At 43.6% G+C, this 19,845-nt stretch overlaps 1 protein-coding gene across 1 annotated transcript in view; it reads left to right on the forward strand.

Moving 5' to 3' along the window:
* The first annotated feature begins 15,545 nt into the window (after nt 1–15,545).
* The window catches only part of SYNDIG1 (synapse differentiation inducing 1), a 778,298-nt gene continuing 773,998 nt past the window's right edge, over nt 15,546–19,845 (forward strand). Inside the window, exon 1 of the mRNA XM_078649065.1 lies at nt 15,546–15,654. The gene's annotated coding sequence lies outside the window, so the exon portion shown is untranslated. The remainder of the gene's footprint in view (nt 15,655–19,845) is intronic.

Raw genomic sequence — 19,845 nt, forward strand, 5'->3', positions numbered from 1 at the left:
TCCAACAAAATGGCCTTTGCCATAATAAAAAGAAAAAATGATGGACAGAATGTTGAACAATGTCAAACATTCAACCCAGTTTAAACCCAGCCAAGCACAAACTCGGGATTTAAAATCTACCACGGTAATTGGGGTTGTCTTTTCTATAAAGGATGTATTTCTACCCATACTAACAAATGACAATGTTTATGCCCCTGTGTGGATTAGGATTGTAATTTATGAATTGCAAAGAACCAAAGGATATCTGTGACAAAAGCAGTAACCCACTGAACTATTCACATAAAATACAGTTTTGTGATATGCAAAATACAAATTCTTTGCAGCATGCATGTTAACCTGCTGTGCTACTAGTGAATTCAAACTTGCACTACACAAAACTCTGATCACTCTCCAGCAGGAACATTAATCACCACATTATCTTTGACTTACCAACGAGTATCTGACAGTGGTGCGTACATAATTCCTGCTACCGCGGGATGGTCGATGTGGCTGTAGTTTGTGGAGTCACTCACTGCCAGGCCCCCGGTGCGCCGCAAGGGTGAGGGCCGTTTTTGAGCTCCTGGGGGCCTATTTTGTTAGAGGGCCGTTTTTGCAGCATAGCTACAAAATCGGCCCTGCAACAAAATCGGCCGAAAACCGGCCCTAGCAAAGCACTCGGCGGCACCTCCAACCCCCCCCCCCGAGTGGGGAGGGGGGGCGGCCGAGCACTTTGCCAGGGCCGGTTTTGGTTCCCAGTAAGGCCCTGCTCACTGCAGACAGCTGCTCTGGCTGCCATGATGATGTGCTGGACAGGAGTTAGTTTCCGGTCCGTAGAGGGCAGGCTGCCCCAGTGATAGAGATGATGCTGGCCCTCTTCTCTGCAGACAGTACAGTATTGCGTTGCATCTAACATGCAGCTGTAGATATAAGTCACAGTGAGAGAGCATGGCGTGGCAGAGCTGTGCCATTGGCCTTTAGACACTCAGCGCTTGCTCTCACCATGACTGGCACAGGCCCCAGCAACCCTCCAGAGCACGAGAGGGCAGCACATGTCAAGAAGGTCATGGATGTTCCTTACTATATGTCCTCCAACAGCAGCAGCAATTCTTGGTGGCTCAGGCTGGCTGCGCCAGGAATCTGAAATTAAAACATTCTGCTGCCACAGCCTGCATCAACCAGAACCTTTCAGTGACAGTGTCTGTCACGCATGAGCGGAGGCTGCCGAACGTCCGTCAGGGCTGGAGGACTGGAAAGTAGTGTCCGAGACATGAGTGCTTCACTGGCCTGCACCATCCACAACACACCAAGGCTTGAAGAAGGACTGGTGAGACCATGATTTCTAAGGGCGCAGCAGGTAGGCCAGAGAGCAGCTGCACATGGTTTGAGGTGGCAGCAATGCCCACTCTAAACAACCTGTGTCTTGTCCGGTCTGGGTCAGCAGCAGAGGTAAAAAAATTGTGAATATAGGTGGAAACTTCTGCATGGACAATCAACAGGAGTGGGCGCCTTGGGTAGGATAACAGAAAGCAGTGCCAAATCCACGTGAGCTAAGGCCAGCCCGCGTAGAGCAGATTCTGTCTCTGACTCCAGGTGAGAATGCACTGGATCCACTTGTCCCAGAGGCTGAGGTCGGTCCTCAACAAGGCAATTTTATTTTTTTTATATCCCGTGCCAGCCACTTCGAAAACAATATGTCAAAGACACACTTCCGATCCCCTGATGCCTTCGCCTGTGAGCGCTGTGGCAGCTAAATCTAATAGATTGACGCACAGCAGCGCTTTTCTTGTTTAATTATGCGCAAGCCGCAGCGCTTCATTGCGCATTCAATTCGGGTAGATGTAAATGCGTGACTAATGCATATTAGTGCGGTGATGCGGACACCAGCACTAAAAGGCATTGGTCTAATCCCTGATAGGTGTTACTTGGCAGGGTGGTCCAATGCCCAGGGAGGGAAAATTCAATTGCAAGACCAGCAAAATAAGTGCTGGTGCTGAGCACCTGAAACCACTGGCACAAATTAAGCACGCTGTAACTCTCTAGGTGGACATGAGTATGCTAAGATGTGGGTCTTGTGGAACCAAGCTACACCAAGAGATGGGCACCAGTCACAATGAAACTGGTCTTCGATTGCTTGTGTTCTGGGTCAGGAAGGATGTGGCCTGGCAGTACGAGCTGGACTGTTTCTATTGCAGCAGGCTCAAGGGTGATTTGCATATGGGTTGTGTCCGAAAAAAGGTGGCATAGTTTGGAAAATAACTGTGGAGTGGGATGAGGCATGAGTAATTACCAGTGGCTGAGATTAATTAAAGCACTCCTTCCATCACTGTTTTCCCAAATTCAGTATTTAGGGAACTTGCCTGGTAAAAAATAGGAATAAAAAAATTGCATTTTGCCCTAAAATGTTTTCCTAAACTGTCTGCTCAGGTAAAAAAAATTCAACTCAAAGTGTTGATTCTCAGCACGACACATTAACAAATCATGCTTAGGTAGCATGGTATAATCTTGGGTATTAGGCATCACATCTGTAAAGCGGAATGCCAGAAATTAAGAGAGATTACTGCAGCAGAAGGTAAATTCTGCTCAGGTTTGCATTTTAGGAGACTTTTCGGGCAAATTTTATGATTATTCAGATTTCACAGCGAATTGATTCTCTTCATGGGCATGGAAAATTCTCTCTAAGACCGGAGTTTTTTCTCTCTTTTTTTTGTTAAATCAATTATACATTTCTTTAAACCCAACACAACAACACATATTGTAAGGCAGTGGAAGGCCCTCACAATGGATGAATGGTCGCCTTTCCAGTGCCTATTGCTGTATCTGGATTTTAAGCTGATAATAATGAGGTGAAACCTATGCCCACACAGAGTTAACATGCAAAAAATATATAACCACAAAAGTGTTGCATTGTGAAACATGATTCGCTTTTCTTGCAGCATAATTTGGTCCACCCTGCTGCATAATTTGTTCTGCCTCTGTCACATATCAATGGCTCTGTGTAGGCCCATGAATAGGTGCAGGGCACATTTTGGGGATATACTTATGTGCAATCCTGTTGCACAAGTTTATACAAGTAATCCTGAGCTAAGCCACTTTGTTTATAGAGCATTGTGTTGCAATCAGTCCTGTTGGTACATTCTGTCCACTCCCACCCCTCTGCCCTAGTTGGGTTCACCCACCCTGAAGCTCCCCGTGGAATGTTGGTGTGCTCTCCAGTGAGGAGAGTGGATGGTCAATAAACAAGCATCTTTACTTATCATCTGAGTCCTGTCATTCTTCAGGAATTCCAACAATGGCGACGGAACTGCGCAGGGGGCAGTAGTGACCATCTCCCCTTTGTGTACTCTCTCTACACGTAAGGAAAGAAAAGTAGAAAGAAAAAGTATGACACCAAGCGCTGCCGGATATTGATATGTCCTACGAGGAAGTGCCAGAGCATTACAAGGTCGTTGTGAGGCCAATCCGAGTCGTGTGCCGCAGCGTGGGGTAAGACAGTGAATGCGGGAAGCTGTGTAACTAATTAGAAGAACTATAAAGAAAATGTCCGGATGACAACCTTATTCTGCTGCGTATCTGCAGAAGGACAGTAATTTGTGTGTATCGGCATATCAAAGTGCAGGAAGTCTAATCCTCGCATGGTGTGAGCAAAGAGTGGATCTGCGAATTGGGAAGGAGTTAACATGAACGTGTGAATAAACCTTGCGGGCGGAGGATATTCCCAGTTGTTTACGTACCTGTTGCTGCTTTGGAGAGCCTTCGTTCGTCTCAGGTGCGGAGTACTGTGGGGTTGCTGAGGTCGATGACAGCTTTGAAGCGGGATCCGCACCGGTGTTAAGACACGGAAGGCGATCGCACGTCGCTGTGTGTCAGAAATCCAGTCAGGTTCTGACAGAGTGTTTCCGTGTTGAGGCGCCTGCGCTCTGGTTCCCTCAGTCAGCTGGTAGGGGGCCGGATCGTCCTCTTGACGAGCTGTTTCCTGTGACAGGAGAATCCTGCCGGCGCATTGGGAGTTAATGGCCGCCAATCCCCATCAGACAGCCCCTGGAAAATCAACTGTATCTGGCAATGTGTAAATCGGCAGCGCACCAGGAGCAAAGTGCCGTACTTGTCAGACGGAGTTGGTGCATTAGTTGAAGTAAACAGCGATTCTAGGACACACAAGGTGAAGTTGAGGAGGACAGTTGGATATTTATGCCAGATAGCCGGTTGAGAAGGCAGTGAGTTTATTGACAGTCAGTTGGCTCCACGGTCCGAGGGTTATGGTATTTAAGCACCGTTCATCTCTACCTGAACTCTGACTCTGTGGCGTCCCCAACAGATTACAACAAGTTGTTTGAGTTTTGGGCCCAACTGGGTATATGCCAAATCTAGAAAAGTTATTTATATTTCTAAGTTGTGTAGTATTTTGACTTGTAAGTACTCACCCCATTAACCCCTACTATACTTAACAAAACCATCTGGTACACCTACATCCTCCTAGAAAATGGCAGATGCCAGCATGAATCAACCCCGCCCTTCCTGAATGACATTGGGGAACCAGAAATAAGATGGAAGGAATGGGTGAAACTATTTGAATCTTATCTCATAGCCATAGGGGGACAGAGGTTTAACTCAATAAGGAAACAAAATATTTTACTCCATAATCTGGGTGTACAAGGGCATAAGGTGTATGAATCATTACCTATGCCAGAACAGGAGGGGAATGCAGTGGGAGAAGTAGATGTGTATGAGCAAACCATGGGGAAACTGGAAAAACACTTTGGGGATAGAGTCAATGTGGTTTTAGAGCGCCACAAGTTTTTAAAAGGAGTCAGGGCAAACAGGAGTCAGTACAGAATTATATCGCAGCTTTGTGGGGTCTTACACAGCTATGTGAGTTTGGTAACCTCACAGATTCATTAATAAGAGACCAACTGGTGAGGTGCACGAATAATCCGCGCATCCAAGAGAAATTATTGGCTAAGAATCCAGGGCTAAGGGAAGCTATTGAAATAGCCAAGTCAGTGGAACACACAGCAAGGTGCGTAAAGGAAATTAAACCAGACGGGGAGGTTGTGGCTACCATTAATGATGCAGAGGACAGGAGTGATGTGTATAAAATAAAGTTTAAGGAGAATGCCAACACCAGAGTAGATTACAGGGAGAAAGGTCCCAAGTGTTACCGGTGTGGTAGCAACAACCATTTTGCTACTTTTTTCCAATGCCCTGCCAGGTATGTCACTTGTAAAAAATGCAATAGGAGGGGGCATTTTGCTAGGGTGTGTCGGGATGGAGAACTACACACAAGAGATCAGGATAGGAACACAGAAAAGGCCACAAGTAAAGAAGTGAAATGTATTGAGCAAAAAATTGATACGTTTATTTTGCAAGTAAAAGATGTCAGTGACACAGTGAATTCTATTTACCCTACATGGGAAGTATTAATTGATGATGAATATGTAGAAATGTTTGCGGATTCCTGTTCCCCGTTCACATTACTCAATAAGGATGATTATGTTTCCCTAGGCAACAATAAGATTAGTGAGCTAAAAACTCCAGATATTTCTCCTACAGGATACAATAAGGGAACTATTCCCCTTTTGGGTATGAAGAATGTGCAGCTACAGTTCAAGGATAGGAAAACCTATGGAACGGTATATGTAGTAAAGTCGGGTTCTAATCTTTTAGGATGGGTACACCAGAAAAGAGCTGGGAATCATCCTGGACCCCAATAGTGCTGAACAAGTCTTGCTCACAGATAAGTTCCATAAGGGGAAGGAGATTTGTGAAGAATTCAAACAGCTGTTCAAAGAGGATCTAGGATGTTTGCACAATTTCCAACATAAAATCAAGCTAAAACACAATGCAAAACTTGTGGTGCACAGTTTGCGCACAGTGCATCTTAAACTAAAAGAGCCTCTTTAAAATGAGCTGCGCAAGTTATGTAACTTGGATATAATCCAACCCATAGACTGTTCAGAGTGGTTGGCTCCGATAGTTATCGCGGCCAAATCCAATGGAGAAGGGATCCGCCTCTGTGTTGACTTGCGCAGTCTCAATGACTGTATCTGGGTGGAAAGACATCCTTTGCCAATAATCAATTAAATGCTTAGCACAATGGGCCCGGTAAAAGTATTTTAGTGTAATAGATCTATCCATGGCATACCACCAGATCGAGCTCCATCCGGATTCAAGGCCACTCACGGCGTTCATTACACCTTTCGGAGCATTTATGTTCAAAAGGATGCCTTTTGACCTTGCGTCAGCTGCGGCTATTTTTCAAAAAGCAATGCAGAAGATCTTGGAAGGTGTGGAACGGACCATGTGCTTCCAAGACGATATCTTGATCTATGGCCACAATTCTGAAGAACACGATGGTGTGTTGAGACAAGTTTTTAAAAGACTCATGGATGCTGGCCTTACAGTAAGGAAAGAAAAGTGCAAGATAAAAGTACAACAGGTCGAATACCTGGGTCATTCGATCTCAGAAGAAGGATTTAGATCAAAGAGCAGCTTGATTCGAGCTGTAAAGGAAGCTCCCAATCCGAGAAACAAAGAGGAGCTCAAGTCTTTCTTGGGACTTATGGAATATATGCAAAGTATGTTGACAACTTTGCTGCTAAGTGCGAACCTATGAGAGAAATTTTGAAGACAAACAAAGAGTTTGTGTGGAATGAAGAGCAGGAGGTGGCGGCGAATGCCTTAAAGGAGGACTTAATCACCTCCCCAGCCCTGGGAGCATTTGACCCTTCAAAGAAAACCATTATTGCAACTGACGCCTCAAACTATGGGTTGGGTGCCACTCTTTTCCAAAAAAATGGGAATGATGAGAAGATCATTGCCTACGCGTCCAGAAGTCTCTCTCCACTAGAGAAGAACTATTCTGTAATCGAACGGGAAGCCTTGCCGTGCTTTTGGGCGGTCAGGCATTTCAAGTTTTTCCTATGGGGTTTGAGGTTCACGATACGGACTGATCACAAGCCTCTCACGTTTATATTCTCGGTGAAAGGCCTTGAGAATTGCACCCCGCGCATCAGCAGATGGATTCTAGGACTTGAACATTTCAATTTCAAGATTGAGCATGTGCCGGGCAAGGAAAATAAAATTGCAGACTTTCTTTCAAGATCACCTTTGCCAGAGGTAGGAGTCCCTGAGGAAGCTCTAGACAGTCCTATAATGATGATAGACTTTCCCGCCATCACGGAAAAGGAGTGGGAAGATGGCATGAAGGAGGATAAGGAACTGAGTACCTTAAAAGAGCACGTTAGACAAGGATGGCCTAACAGGAAGAACGAAGTTGAAGCAGGGATTGAAGAATTTTGGGAAATCAGGAATGAACTGAGCGTCATTGGAGGGAAGGTATATCGCAATAATAGGGTGATACCCCTTAGGGAACTCAGGAAGAGAGTTATTGACTTGGCGCATGAAGGCCACCTTGGGCGTAGTGCCACCAAGGCAAGAGTAAGAACAAACTTCTGGTTCCCAAAAATGGATGCCATGGCCGAACAAATTGTAAAGGAGTGTGGTGCGTGTGCAAGAAGCGATAAGTCTAAGGTGATACACAAGTCTCCGTTGTCTCCAGTGAGTGTCCCGACCAAGCCTTGGAACAAGTTGGCAATGGACATCATTGGGCCAATGCAGGAACTGGGTGTGCAAAAGAGATTTATGTTGGTTCTGATTGATTATACTTCACACTGGATCAAGCAAAAGTTTGTGCATAGCATCACCACTAAATCGGTGATTCAGTTCTTAAAAGAGGTGTTCTATGATGAAGGTATACCTTCCACCATAATCACCGACAATGGGGTACAGTTCACCTCTGAAGAAATGCAGGAATTTCTGACATATTTAGACATAAAGCATGAAACCGCAGCCTTGTATTGCCCGAAGGCAAATGGTCTGGTGGAAAGGGCAAACAGGGTCATTAAAGAAAATATCCAGTTAGCTGCCATCAATGGACAAGACGTAGAGAACTCCTTGAGGGAATGTCTGTGGGCATATCATACATCACCTAATAGAGTAACTGGGGTTTCTCCTTTTGTGTCCTTACGTGGAAGGGAACCATGTACCAAGTTTAATCCCAGTTGGTTAAGTGGCGGAAGTGTCAGGGGAGTAGATCTGGAGGAGGCAGGAGAAAAGGTCAGACAACATCAAACCAAATACAAACAGTGGTATGACCAAAAACATGGTGTTAAAGTTAGAAAGTGGGCGGTGGGTGACATGGTGCAAGCTAGAAAGAACACCAAGATGGGGACCACTCTCAGCAAATTTCACCCTCCTAGCAAGATTGTTAAAGTGCTTAAGAATGTGGTCCAGTTAGAAAATGATCAATGGTGGAGTTTTGACAACATTGTAAATGTACAACCATAACGTATCCTGCTGACTCTACTGCTGTTTTCTGCTGGCGAGTTTTCCAGCCAGCCGTTTGCCACCCCTGATGTCCCGTTCCTTCGTTTTCATTTGGTCCTCATTATAAGGAAGGGAGATGTGTTGCTATCATTCCTGTTGGTACATTCTGTCCACCCCTACCCCTCTGCCCTAGTTGGGTTCTCCCACCCTGAAGCTCCCCGTGGAATGTTGGTGTACTCTCCAGTGAGGAGAGTGGATGGTCAATAAACAAGCATCCTTACTTATCATCTGAGTCCTGTCATTCCTCAGGAATTCCAACACATTTGTTCCTACAAGAAACTCACTGAAAATGCTAGTCTGCTTCATGAACTAATATATTAGTAAGTAAGTAAGTAAAGTTTATTGATTGATTAATTAAAATCTTTACAAAAGACAATTGCTCCATTAAAATAATAGTAAATCATTAAAATTACATTTTTAAATAACAGGAAACCTTACAATTGTGGACATTCTTTAAAAACTACTTAAAAAGCAAATTCATATGTTCAGAACTAGGGAAAGATATATAATCATTGTAATTTCATAATACCATATTATTCCAATTTTTTCCATAGTATTGTTAAAAATTTTGTCAGAGCAGAATTAATGGATAGATCGTCTGAGCACAGGCATCGAATCAAAGCTTGTCTACATGTCCTTATCCCTCTCTCGTTAAATAACCTTTTTAGTATTGATAGTCTTTCATTTCTCAGTTCTGGACAGAGACATAAGAAATGTATTATATTTTCCCCACCAGATTTACACAACCTGCACAGTTTGTTAATATCGAGTTTTTTCCATGGTGGTACGTGGGCTTCACCCGGCCATACTCCAAATCGTGCTTTGATGAAAAGCTGTTTGCTTTTCAATGACCATGCTGTGTCCAAATATTGTTGTGGCCTCTTTTTCATATAGCCATTTATTATGGACCACGCATGTTTCCTTTTGACAAAGGTTGCTTTGTCACTTATCATTGATAGGTAATCAGTTGTTTTATTCACAGCTTTTTTGAACGATTCCTGTGTAATAGGAGAGGTCCAAATTCCTCTAACCTCGAATTCCTCCAGAGCCATGTACAAGTATTTCCAGGCAGGTGATTTATTGTTTCCTTCAATTTCTTTCCATAAAAGCTGAGAAATTAAGTTCTCCTTATCATTTTTTACTCTATTCCATACTTTAATAGCATTACCCTTTCGTGCGATCAGCTGGTTATTCAGACCGAATTCCAGCCTGATCTGGGCTTGTGAAGCATTTTTTGGAAGACGGAAAAGGGATTTAAATGTTTTTGAAATAGCGTTATTAATGATCATTGCATCTTTCCCATTTAGGGTCTCGCTGCCATAAGTTAGAGATGGTAATAATTTAGCCGATATCACCTTAAGAAGAGGTTGATAGGTTAGGTTACTCATTGACTTTTTGATGATCCCAAATGCAGCTGTTAAGGCATTTGCTTTCCTAGTGATATCAAGTTTTTGGGGGGTAAAGTTGCCGTTGTCGTTAAATATGACTCCCAAATATCTATAGGTTTCAACTTGTTCCAAGTTCTCCTTCACCAGAAACCATTTTGATTTATATTTCCGTTTTGAGTTTTTTGTAATAACCATAACTTTAGATTTGGTTTCATTTATTACCATATTGTTTTCTGTGGCATATTCCATTGTACGAGTTATTAAGCGTTGTAATCCCACCTTTGTGTAACTTAAGAGAATGACATCATCTGCATAAAGTAGGTTTGATATGGTTTTATCGGCAAGCTTGGGCGAGTGAGCATTTGTGTCATTCGAGGCCTCAGTCAGATCGGCTAAAAACAGGTTAAATAATAGAGGAGCCAATACGCACCCTTGCTTCAGGCCTCCTAACGTAGGTATTTCCCTAGTTAGTGACTGACCATTACCGATACGTACTCTAGCCCAAGTATGTGTATGTAACAGACGGATCAGGTGAAGTAAAAAAGGAGGAATCCCTTGTAGGCATAGTTTTTGCCACAAACGTTCTCTGTCCACACAATCAAAAGCTGATTTAAAATCGATAAAACATAGGTAGAGAGGTTGCCTTTTTGTAATTGCCTTGTCGATTAGGACTGATAGAGCTAAGATGTTAGTAGCTGTTCCTAGACCTTTTATAAAGCCAGTTTGATTAAGTGGAAGAATGCAGTTGTCCTTTGCCCAGTCTGATAGTTTTGTTAGCAAGATCCCTGCAAAAAGTTTTGCGTCGGTATCCTGTAGGGTTATTTATCGGTAGTTTCCAGGCAATGCCCAATCTCCCTTTTTATAGATCGGGGATATTAGGGACCCTCTCCAGGTTTCAGGTATCCTCCCTTTCCGGAGTACTTCTTTAAAAACCCTAAAAAGATAATCTGCCCATGTGTCTGGGTCCTCCTTATACAGGGCAAAGGGAATATCATTTGGGCCGGGTGCTCCATCTCTCTGTTTTTTTTTTTGCTTAGCAATTTGTTCTTTAGTAATATCAAGATAATTATCTTGCTTAGGGTTTAAAGTACCTTTCCATATATAATCGTCTTCGGTTCCAATTTCCGTAGGTTCCGAGTTTAGGTGGTGCCCCAGAAATTTCACCCATTCCGTCTCAGTCAGTACTGATGAAACTATAGGTTTGTCAGGTCTTGTTAAGTTATTTATCATCTTCCAAAACTCCCTTGAGTTTCCTTGATTACTGGCATAAAAAATTCTGGTCCAGCGCTCGTTGTTAGCTGCGGTTTTTTCGTTCCAGATTAATTTCCTTAATTTTTGGTTCAAGTCCTCTAGTTCAGCTTTTGTATCTTCTTTATTCGGGAGTTTTGTCAGCTCTTTCCTCAGTTTGTTTCGTGTCTGTTTCATTTTTTGTACTGCATACGGAAGGTTAATGTGGGTTTCCTTTTTTTCTATCGGTGTTACATATCTATTACCAGGGTTATTATGGATCGCATTCTGGTTAGGTAGGTTGGATATAAAGCTAACCCATTGGTCAATTATTGATGTAGCGGATATTTCTTGGAGACATTCACTAGCCAGTTTTAGTGCAGAGACATTGGTCAGTCGTTTATTCTTTGATTTCCAATTTAATTTCCGGAAGTTGGTGGTATCAATTTGACCTTGGGTTGTTAAATAGGATTGATATTTTATATTCTTAAATGATGTGGTTATTATTTGCTGACTGTGGTCACTCTCTTGGACCCTCTTTAAACAATACGTAGTACAGTTGTTAAAGATATTCAACGATGCCAAGGTATAATCAATTCGACATTTCACATTTTGGGTATAGCAAGACCAATCTGGAGGGGAATCAGTTGGAAATCTACCATTGAGTATCCGTAGTCCCAAAGCTTCCATATCCTTCACTAAATTTAAACCTAATCGATTTTGTCTTGGTTTGGGTTTAGTCTCTGTTACTTGAGCTGGAATTAGCCATTGGTGATCTTGGGACTGTGTCACATCATCTCTTGTGAACAATATTAACAAGTTTAAATTGAAATCTCCTGTAATAATAAAATCCATAAATGGGTCCTCTATCCTTTCCTCTACTACGTAACTGTAGAGAGTATCACACATTGTCTTCCTAGAGTTATATGTTGGCGGAATGTATATATTGACCAATTTTAACATTTTGACTTGGTTATATATCTTGTATTTTAACAATACAGTCTGGATATTGCAGTTGTTTGTAACCAATTGGATATGTTCTGCATTTAAGTCAATTGAAATGAATATTGCCAGGCCGCCGCATGGGCGACCATAATTGCTTTGCTTAATTGCAGGTTCAAAGTATCTTTTATATCCATGAATAACAAACAGAGATATTGCCCAAGTCTCTTGTAATAGGATTATTTAATAACTTTTTAGTACCTTGGATATGCGCTCCAGCTTTTTGCCTATCCCGTTTATATTCCAAGAGCAAATTGTAACAGTATCTCTACCGTCATTTAAGTTTTTCACTATTGTTTTTTGATTTGCTTGTCATTGATTGTCATTTCCATGTAAGGCCATCGTAATCCATGTCTCATTTATTCCGTTTTCCTTCTCCCCCTTTTTGTTGCCCAATGGACTTGCAAGGCTTTGATCTATTTTTTGTATTGGATTTTTTAGTACAGAAAAGGGTTGTAGCCCTTTTTTTCTTCCTCAAAAATTGGGTTATTTTTTGCTTTAATAAATGGTGTAGGGTATTCCTTAGGGGCAACTTTACTGACCACTATTCCCCAACTACGAAAAGTATGTTCTTCCTTCATGATTTGGTCAGCTACAGAAGGAGGTGTTACTGTCACTAGTGTTAATGGCAGTAAACCTTCTGGGTTTTGTAAAAAGCCAACACATTCAATTGCACTAGTTTTCAGATTTGCTAGAGATGGGACCGATTTAAATAGGCACAAAAGATTGCTTCTGTTTAGTATATCTTGACGTCCTCTAGACTCATATACAGGTTTGAAGATTAGTTGTTCCGTCCGTTGATTTACCAGGACCATTTCGCTGCTATTAGTTTGAGGTTGATTAACTATGTTTATCATTCGTTTATTGTTACCACTTCTAACTATTACTATCTGTTCCAGTTTTTTTATTTTAGTAAATCCACAGAATAATCTCTAGCCACTAAACACACACTCGCACAAACACAAACCACCCACAAACCCACACACACACACACAGTGTGTTACAGTGTTCGGTTAGATGCCAATGCACTTACAGGTATAGCTAATATGTGTAAAACAGCAGCATTAAAGGATTGGTTTCTCTAGGTAAATGATTTATTCCTCCAAACAAATGCCACTAGATGGTCAATCCAGACCAAAGCATGATAGGGAGCAGTTAAAGATTAGACAAAACAGTAAATTCGGCTGGATTTGGGGGCATAGTTGTCATTTGTTCAGCAGGCGCAGAGGCATCGGGGCCCTGGGATGTGAGGGGCCGTCTGCACCCTAATTAATGTCTGTGTTTTAATACCAAATTAAGGGAGGATGACCACTTTCTTTCCTTACATTAGGGCCTCTTGCCCCTGTCCTATCCCAATGGGCCAATTCTGTTTCCTGCAGCCGATTTTGTGCTAAACCTGTAACTCGAAGGGCCCTCACAAATCACCCACCTCCTTGTATAGCTCCAACACCAGGGCACAGGCCACATCACCTGGGCACATTCAGTGAGCCTTTATCATAGGGACCTGCAGATGGCTGCTTTTAATCTCTGGCACTGCTGGCTAAATGATACATGATCCTGGATGCTTGTTTCCGGTCCAGGGAAGACCTGGCTTGTCAGTTCGGGCTTGACTGTTCCCATGAGGGACAGGGTCAAGACTGATTTGCATATAGCTAGGTCTGAATTGGGGTGGTGAAGTGAGCTAAAGAACGATGACGGATTCAAACCAGATCTCTGACTGTGGGTGAGTGTCTGAAAAGTTTCAGCATTCCATCCATCATCTCCCTGTGCTTGCTTTGCATGATACATACTTCATTGACAATCTAATTCATAAGTCCAGTTAGTGTATTGGCTGGGAATTGTTGTAAGTAAAAACTGCGGCACAGCTGGAACACTAAACATGATCTACACAGCGACCCATCAAGACAAACACATAAATCCACTGAAGTGTACATTCACAGTTTTTTTTAGAAAGAAACTGAGATTTTAAAGTGTTTTTACTTTTTTCTGGGTTTCTCTGAGATATGTAGACCTATGCCTGTTTTTAGAATTCACAAGCATGCCTCTGTGTTTGTGTGCAAGTTTAGTAAGAATAACCATTTATATAGCAAAAATGAAAGCTGGATTTTCTTACCTCAAAAAATAAGAGGTTATTACTACCCATAGAGCTATCGTAGACAAAACTTAAACGTGACCTAGACTTACATTACTTGCGTGCCAGTGCGGCAGGCACATGAGCCCTATTAGTTGCTCTGTGGTGATTCAAACTGTGACCATTCAGTTTACATAAATCTCTAGCAGTATTGCATGGTTATAGCCATTAATGGTGCAACAGGCGCATTTATTGATTCTTTTTACTACCACGAATGCGGTTTTGGGCCCATTTTCCTTCTGGACTAGTATTGTGCTACGCCACTGGCCCATACTTGACTCGCAGTTTCCTCTAATGAACTGACTTCCTTTCGCGCGGAGGAAAACAACGCGTCTTCCCCAGGCTGCGCTGTCTGATCCGAGAAAAGGATGCAGCCACCACCTGCAGGACAATAAAATATGATTGAGCATCTCTGCAGGCAGGGGAAATGAACAGTTAGTCACACTGTATTCCACAAGCGGTTATCATATGCTTCTAAAGTCCGGGATGCGTGACCCGAGCCGGCTTCAGAGCGGCAGTGCAGGGATGGCTCGTGAAGCGCATACGCCAAGCACGGAACAGGTTGTGCACGCAGGAAAGTGGCACGGGACCGGAAGGCAGATTAAGCCGCAGCGAGGGCAGGTGAGGAGCTGCGCGGTGGCATGTGGCAGTCAAGTGGATTTTTCTCCATAGCTGACTAGTCGGTAAGGAGCAGATAGATATATGGCTTAGCATACTCAATAGAAATAAGGGGGGGGGGCGCCCTCAGCTATGTCAAGCAGCACCATTTAGAGTATTTCTTTAACCCACTACTTTGAATCCCTTGATACTGGGTCACTGCTGAGGTAGGGGTAAGGGGATGTCAGACGGGCGGGGCAGTAGTTGGGTATCCCTCCTGCTCAGCAGTGCCCCTTTGAGTTCTAACGATGCCGCAGGGATAGCTCTCCCGTGCCCTGATCTGGCCCTGCTTGGCGCGTGAAATTAGCATTCAAAGCCCCACGAGGCTGCACCTGGGGTTTCCCTTTTCTTGATGAGCTTCCCCAGCGGGGTCTCCTGCGTCGCCCCCTATCATCACGCTCATGGGGGGGGGCGCTCGCCTTCATTCATCGCCAATTAGCGACGGAGGGCGCGTGCAGCCCTCTCCTCTGAGGTGGGTCTCGCGCGGACCTTGCTCCGTATTCAGATCACGAGGCTGTGCCGCACCGGAGGACACCTGCCCGGGCACGGCACCAGGCAGGACCGGAGCCGGCGACGCGGGGGTGTTACAGAGCCAAGGCCCCCTCCGGCTCCGCTCAGGGGCCCCCTCGAGCGTCCTCGCGTCCCGCACCGGCTCCGGAGGCTGCAGGGCGCCCCGAGCGCGCCTCGCTGCCGCACCACACCAGTGGGCGGACTGCGGTGTGAGCGAGGCGGGGGCCGAGGCTGGGCGGGCGCAGTGCGCCTCCAGCAGCAGGACTCGCAGGGGCTGCGCCTCCGTGCGCCGGGCTGAAGGCATGAGCGGAGGTGCCTGGAGCGGCGCTACATCAGGAGGACCCCTGGGCTCGTGATCTGCGGAGCGGCGGGCAGGTGAGTGACCGAGTCTCTTGGAAGTCGGGTTGAGGGTTCTCCAGCGCCTGCCGGGGCAGCTGCCAGCTGCGGGTTGTGGAGCGCTAACCAGTCTCCTTGGACGCCCTGACCGATCGGATGCTGCGAGCATTGCGCACCAGAGGCTCCAAGTGATCGCGCTCACAAATAGAAATATTGAAGATGAATCTGATGATAGTAATATTATTAATAATATCACCATTCGGCACTGAAGATGGCTGTCAGGGCGCTGCATTCGCAGACCCCGTCTTCTGCACCCCCCGTCCTATTCAAATTGTGTGTATTTATAGATGCTTGTTGTATATTATTAGCCATACATCGCGGACAGGTCGTGGCCCGCTTGGTGGTGGTGGTCATGCATGTGCTTATATCGTAATTCAATTGTTTGTCGCTCTGCCAATGGAGCATTTTATAAGCGACAGGACTGCATATCAAGACCACAGACATCATTCTGCAAACGTGTTTTAGAAGGTTTTTGCCACTTTACTTTACTCGCAGGAAAAGAATGTAGCACGCAAGAGCAGGATAATGAGCGCAGTGGTTTCGCGGATGGTACTGGTAGTTAATTAATTCAGCGACATGGTCCCTGACCCCCAAATGGTCCTCAAGCAAAGTACTTAATGTGCACTGCTCCCTGAAGCTGTTCTGGTTCAGCCAGCCTGGGTCTTGTTTGACTCTCTACTGGCGAGTGAAAGGCAGGCGTGATTCTAGTAGACTGTCCTTGAGAGCAGTCGGTGAAGCAGATTACTGTGCTGTACTTACACGAGCTGGGAGAGCACAGTAATGAGAGCACGAAGGGCACGCGCTGGGACTCCGTTCTCGGGTGACAGGATTCGCCGCGAGTACACTTGGGTACCGATTTAACAATCAGTGTGGGGTTATCTGCATTATCTGTGCAGTCAATTAACCAGAATTTTATCCTAGGGCAGATTCTTAAAGCTTTTTTCCCCCCTTGAATCGGGGAGTTTTTCTCCATAAAATTTCAGCAGCACGTCACACCTATATCTCAAAGTCTGGGGTAAGACATAACCGCACAAAGAAATAAAGCGCAGTGAACTCGACACCTGCCATTCATTTCCCTCCAACATGTAATACTTGCGCCTGTCTTCTCACACAGATGCAGTCATCCGGCACTCCTGCATTCTGTAATGCCATTCATCCTTTCATTCTCTATTAATGTTGGTATTAATATAGAGTCGAGTTATTCAGCCAATATCGACCTCTCATTCCTGAGGAGCCCAGCAGTGTCCTCTTATCCAGGAAACACGCCCCAGGCCTGTGTATGAAAGCACACTTGGCCCTGCTGTTTCACAGCACCCACACTCTGACTCCAGAGCGCAGGCATGGCATCTCAGAGTGGTGCAAGATCGTAGGCACACATCTGCAGGGCTTTCCATTACTTCATATTAAAAAAGCCTGGGATAAAGAAAATGCGGCATCCTTTATGATTCTATTTTACATTTGACATTGAGCAATAAAGACAAACAGAAGCATTCCTCATTGAAAATAACTTGCTGTTTGTCAATTTTTTTTAATAGATCACAACTTTCTCAAAGGCGTTAGAGTGCTTCAAAAGTCCTTGGGGTGTTCAAAATTTGCGTAGTTTGCGTTTCTGTAGACATTTCAGCAAAATTACTTGTAATAAGAGGCCCCAACACCAGCCTCATGGAAGAAAGATATGGACTGGTGTATGCTCAGAGAGAAAACAGTCTATATCTCCAGGGGATGTCCAAAGAAATGGTCTCAATTGTGGGCGAAATGGAATGAATATCGCAGAGATATATGTGTTCCCCCATTGCTCCCTAACCTTCCCTCCATTGAAGAAGATTTGTCAGCTAATTAGTGTAAATTCCACATATGTGCGATCTTGCCTGCTTACTGTGCCATTGCAGCCTTTTGTCAGATGCATATAAGTATTTTTGTATCTCATTTTCTTGTCATGCTATTATATCATTGCAATACTGCTCTCAAGAAAAAGAATTATAAAAAAACATACTTGTAATAATGCAAAATGCAAATGTCATATTGCACAATAGTTTAGAGCAAAATGCTTCCTCATTTACATTTTTGACGTGTTATGTTATATTGATTTGTGTAGCGCACTAACCACCCAAAAAGGTATTCAGGAGCTTGTGGAGATGCATTTCATGCAAAAAAGTGCAAAAAAACGAAAGTACTATCAGCAACAGCAAGTTGCATTCTGTATTTCCCAGGCGTTTGAAGTACCTTTTTGACCACAAATGGTTCTTAATTAAACAAAGACATATAACACTAAATGTAAATTTCATACAGGGCTATTTACGACAAAGCTAGACCTGGGGCCTGATATACAAACCGATTTTGCTGTTGCCAAGGTAAAATTTGAACCTTTGCAACAGCATAAAGTTTTTTTTAAAGTGAAAATCCAAACGTGATTCAGTAACACATTACTGAAATGCAATGTGGTTTTCAGAAAACATACACAATTGGTATTTGGAAGAGGTATGTAAAAGGTGTCTCACCCAAATACCAATTCAAACGGCTTATATACTAATGTTTTGCATCCGTAATCTGGTCACAAAACACTAATAGTAAGACAAAAGTGGTGGTAACCATTTGCAAATGGGAAGGGGCCCCAAGGTACCCCCTCTCTTTTGTGAATGTTGACAAAACCATTTTTTAGGAGCAGAAAGTGGTCCATTGGACAACGGCCTGTCCCTAGAAATGTTTTTAAAATTATACATTTCTTTTTTAAATGCATGCAGTTTTTCCTTTTAGGAAAACAGGCTGCATTTAAAAAAAAGAAAAACAAGGTTGCTTTATTTCAAACCAATCACAGACATGAAGGCCTGCTGACCCCATCAAGCCACCATGTCTGTGACTCTAATTAATTGTAATTTGTCTCAAATTGAGACCCACCTCATGCGTATTAAGGAGCTAGCTTGACTTGCAACCCATTACGAATCAGTATTTTGTGAACCAACTTATTAACAGATAGGTTGGTTCACAAAATACCAATGCATTGGGTAGAAGTCCACGTGTAAATTGCACCCACTTCTACCAAATAGGTGTTGGTAGATTTGTAACAAGAATTCACAAATTGCAAATCATTATATGATGCAATTTACAATTTCTTATTAGAAATCTTTGTACACCTGGCCCCAAGCTACTCATTTTTTCCAATGTTATAGGCTTATTGATATTAAGAGATTTCCTTAGAATCACATTAGGTTGAGTGAGGGGGGGGATTCAAACCTCACCCATTTTCTTAAGTCTTCAGCTCTAGCCATTAGGTCACATCATCTCCTTTCATAATACAACCAACACTGCAATGCTAATAATATCAGAGTGTCTGGGAGACAGCAGTAGTTTTAGGCACCCACCCATCTCTAGAGTCACCATTGCATTATTCAAGTTGTCAAACATAAGACCATTTTTTAATTGATGGCTGGACTAAAAAAGACAATGATATTATTTGTATAACATTAGTCATTTAAAACATCAATAAAAAGTTATGCTTGGTTCGATCACACTTTATAAGGACTGAGTTGTCTGTACAATTACACATCTAATGGGTGTTTTATGTGAGATACACACCTGCTCTTGAAGTGTGGTTAAAGGTGGAGCTTGAGGTATCCCCCAAATGTTCATCTGTTTTCTTTGTTATATGCATCTATGCATGTATGTGGTATTTCAATAGCGCAATCCAAGCCAAGAGGCAGAGGAGTGTTGGACAGCGCTAAAGACAAGCACAAAGTCAAATGGGAGAGTTAGTGGTTGTGAACTGTTTATGACTGGCGATATAGTGTTCTTTGAAGAGGTGCATCTTCAACTCTTTCCTAAATGAGAGCAGCGTTGATGAGCTCCTGAGGGATATGGGGATGCTTCCCTAGATCCTGGGTGTATAGATGGAAAATGCCTTTGTCCCTGTTTTCCCTTTTTTACGATTCTTAGTTTGCAGTCCGATGGTGTCCTGGTTGCGGGTGTACTGTAAACCAGCAGATGTGGTGAATTTGTGTGCAAGATAAACTGGGGTGCTAGTGATGATGGCTTTGTAAACGATTCAGCTGGTTTTGAAGATAGGATAGGCTTGCAAAGTGAGTCATTGCTGTTCCATCAGGCGGAGGGTGATTTAATCATATTTTTTCAGGCCCTGGATGAGACATGCTGCACAAGTAGGATGCCCTTAAGGAA

Source organism: Lissotriton helveticus, chromosome 6, assembly GCF_964261635.1.
Source record: "Lissotriton helveticus chromosome 6, aLisHel1.1, whole genome shotgun sequence".
NCBI classification, from domain to species: Eukaryota; Metazoa; Chordata; class Amphibia; order Caudata; family Salamandridae; genus Lissotriton; species Lissotriton helveticus.